Source organism: Cylas formicarius, unplaced genomic scaffold (assembly GCF_029955315.1).
Source record: "Cylas formicarius isolate icCylForm1 unplaced genomic scaffold, icCylForm1.1 PGA_scaffold_14__1_contigs__length_1757220, whole genome shotgun sequence".
Taxonomy (NCBI): Eukaryota; Metazoa; Arthropoda; class Insecta; order Coleoptera; family Brentidae; genus Cylas; species Cylas formicarius.
In genome coordinates, this window is record NW_026844236.1 from 480713 (window position 1) to 484910 (window position 4198).

The window sequence follows — 4198 nt, forward strand, 5'->3', positions numbered from 1 at the left end:
ATTAAGGTTTTCGTTACTAAAATGCCCAAAGACGCCGATTTTGACTAGAATTTGAAAGATATTGACATGAATATATAACTGTTCGCTAAGTTATGAAAATGCATGTTTTGGCTATAATCTTCCGTAAATCAAGGGCGAAAACCAATTATTTGTCCCAAAAGGAGGTGTTTTAAGTATATATCTGCATTTCTAAGGTAGATTTGGGTACAATAAGAGGCGAAAAAGCAGATTCTGACTAAGATTTTATCGAAATCGGCAACTATTTGACTCAGAAAGGTTGCCTTACGTCGAAATCTAATAGTTTATTAGGGTTTTCGTTACTAAAATGCCCAAAGACGCCGATTTTGACTAGAATTTGAAAGATATTGACATGAATATATAACTGTTTGTATCAAAAAATGATAGTTTAAACTGATATTTGCGGTTTTGATGCGGTTTTAGATACGATATGAATTGAAGAAGCCGATTTTGACTGGAATCTGTTTAAAATGACAAAGAAAAACCTATTATCAATTCAAGGAAGTGAATTTTTAAGTAGTTATCTGCAGTTTTAACGTAGATTTTAATTCTCTAAGTTATGAAAATGCATGTTTTGGCTATAATCTTCCGTAAATCAAGGGCGAAAACCAATTATTTGTCCCAAAAGAAGGTGTTTTAAGTATATATCTGCATTTCTAAGGTAGATTTGGGTACAATAAGAGGCGAAAAAGCAGATTCTGACTAAGATTTTATCGAAATCGGCAACTATTTGACTCAGAAAGGTTGCGTTACGTCGAAATCTAATAGTTTATTAAGGTTTTCGTTACTAAAATGCCCAAAGACGCCGATTTTGACTAGAATTTGAAAGATATTGACATGAATATATAACTGTTTGTATCAAAAAATGATAGTTTAAACTGATATTTGCAGTTTTGATGCGGTTTTAGATACGATATGAATCGAAGAAGCCGATTTTGACTGGAATCTGTTTAAAATGACAAAGAAAAACCTATTATCAATTCAAGGAAGTGAATTTTTAAGTAGTTATCTGCAGCTTTAATGAAGATTTCAGTTCGCTAAGTTATGAAAATGCATGTTTTGGCTATAATCTTCCGTAAATCAAGGGCGAAAACCAATTATTTGTAACAAAAGAAGGTGTTTTAAGTATATATCTGCATTTCTAAGGCAGATTTGGGTACAATAAGAGGCGAAAAAGCAGATTGTGACTAAGATTTTATCGAAATCGGCAACTATTTGACTCAGAAAGGTTGCCTTACGTCGAAATCTAATAGTTTATTAAGGTTTTCGTTACTAAAATGCCCAAAGATGCCGATTTTGACTAGAATTTGAAAGATATTGACATGAATATATAACTGTTTGTATCAAAAAATGATAGTTTAAACTGATATTTGCAGTTTTGATGCGGTTTTAGATACGATATGAATCGAAGAAGCCGATTTTGACTGGAATCTGTTTAAAATGACAAAGAAAAACCTATTATCACTTCAAGGAAGTGAATTTTTAAGTAGTTATCTGCAGTTTTAATGTAGATTTCAGTTCGCTAAGTTATGAAAATGCATGTTTTGTCTATAATCTTCCGTAAATCAAGGGCGAAAACCAATTATTTGTCCCAAAAGAAGGTGTTTTAAGTATATATCTGCATTTCTAAGGTAGATTTGGGTACAATAAGAGGCGAAAAAGCAGATTCTGACTAAGATTTTATCGAAATCGGCAACAATTTGACTCAGAAAGGTTGCCTTACGTCGAAATCTAATTGTTTATTAAGGTTTTCGTTACTAAAATGCCCAAAGACGCCGATTTTGACTAGAATTTGAAAGATATTGACATGAATATATAACTGTTCGCTAAGTTATGAAAATGCATGTTTTGGCTATAATCTTCCGTAAATCAAGGGCGAAAACCAATTATTTGTCCCAAAAGAAGGTGTTTTAAGTATATATCTGCATTTCTAAGGTAGATTTGGGTACAATAAGAGGCGAAAAAGCAGATTCTGACTAAGATTTTATCGAAATCGGCAACTATTTGACTCAGAAAGGTTGCCTTACGTCGAAATCTAATAGTTTATTAGGGTTTTCGTTACTAAAATGCCCGAAGACGCCGATTTTGACTAGAATTTGAAAGATATTGACATGAATATATAACTGTTTGTATCAAAAAATGATAGTTTAAACTGATATTTGCAGTTTTGATGCGGTTTTAGGTACGATATGAGTCGAAGAAGCCGATTTTGACTTTAATCTGTTTAAAATGACAAAGAAAAACCTATTATCAATTCAAGGAAGTGAATTTTTAAGTAGTTATCTGCAGCTTTAATGAAGATTTCAGTTCGCTAAGTTATGAAAATGCATGTTTTGGCTATAATCTTCCGTAAATCAAGGGCGAAAACCAATTATTTGTAACAAAAGAAGGTGTTTTAAGTATATATCTGCATTTCTAAGGTAGATTTGGGTACAATAAGAGGCGAAAAAGCAGATTCTGACTAAGATTTTATCGAAATCGGCAACTATTTGACTCAGAAAGGTTGCCTTACGTCGAAATCTAATAGTTTATTAAGGTTTTCGTTACTAAAATGCCCAAAGACGCCGATTTTGACTAGAATTTGAAAGATATTGACATGAATATATAACTGTTCGCTAAGTTATGAAAATGCATGTTTTGGCTATAATCTTCCGTAAATCAAGGGCGAAAACCAATTATTTGTCCCAAAAGGAGGTGTTTTAAGAATATATCTGCATTTCTAAGGTAGATTTGGGTACAATAAGAGGCGAAAAAGCAGATTCTGACTAAGATTTTATCGAAATCGGCAACTATTTGACTCAGAAAGGTTGCCTTACGTCGAAATCTAATAGTTTATTAGGGTTTTCGTTACTAAAATGCCCAAAGACGCCGATTTTGACTAGAATTTGAAAGATATTGACATGAATATATAACTGTTTGTATCAAAAAATGATAGTTTAAACTGATATTTGCGGTTTTGATGCGGTTTTAGATACGATATGAATTGAAGAAGCCGATTTTGACTGGAATCTGTTTAAAATGACAAAGAAAAACCTATTATCAATTCAAGGAAGTGAATTTTTAAGTAGTTATCTGCAGTTTTAACGTAGATTTTAATTCTCTAAGTTATGAAAATGCATGTTTTGGCTATAATCTTCCGTAAATCAAGGGCGAAAACCAATTATTTGTCCCAAAAGAAGGTGTTTTAAGTATATATCTGCATTTCTAAGGTAGATTTGGGTACAATAAGAGGCGAAAAAGCAGATTCTGACTAAGATTTTATCGAAATCGGCAACTATTTGACTCAGAAAGGTTGCGTTACGTCGAAATCTAATAGTTTATTAAGGTTTTCGTTACTAAAATGCCCAAAGACGCCGATTTTGACTAGAATTTGAAAGATATTGACATGAATATATAACTGTTTGTATCAAAAAATGATAGTTTAAACTGATATTTGCAGTTTTGATGCGGTTTTAGATACGATATGAATCGAAGAAGCCGATTTTGACTGGAATCTGTTTAAAATGACAAAGAAAAACCTATTATCAATTCAAGGAAGTGAATTTTTAAGTAGTTATCTGCAGCTTTAATGAAGATTTCAGTTCGCTAAGTTATGAAAATGCATGTTTTGGCTATAATCTTCCGTAAATCAAGGGCGAAAACCAATTATTTGTAACAAAAGAAGGTGTTTTAAGTATATATCTGCATTTCTAAGGCAGATTTGGGTACAATAAGAGGCGAAAAAGCAGATTGTGACTAAGATTTTATCGAAATCGGCAACTATTTGACTCAGAAAGGTTGCCTTACGTCGAAATCTAATAGTTTATTAAGGTTTTCGTTACTAAAATGCCCAAAGATGCCGATTTTGACTAGAATTTGAAAGATATTGACATGAATATATAACTGTTTGTATCAAAAAATGATAGTTTAAACTGATATTTGCAGTTTTGATGCGGTTTTAGATACGATATGAATCGAAGAAGCCGATTTTGACTGGAATCGGTTTAAAATGACAAAGAAAAACCTATTATCACTTCAAGGAAGTGAATTTTTAAGTAGTTATCTGCAGTTTTAATGTAGATTTCAGTTCGCTAAGTTATGAAAATGCATGTTTTGTCTATAATCTTCCGTAAATCAAGGGCGAAAACCAATTATTTGTCCCAAAAGAAGGTGTTTTAAGTATATATCTGCATTTCTAAGG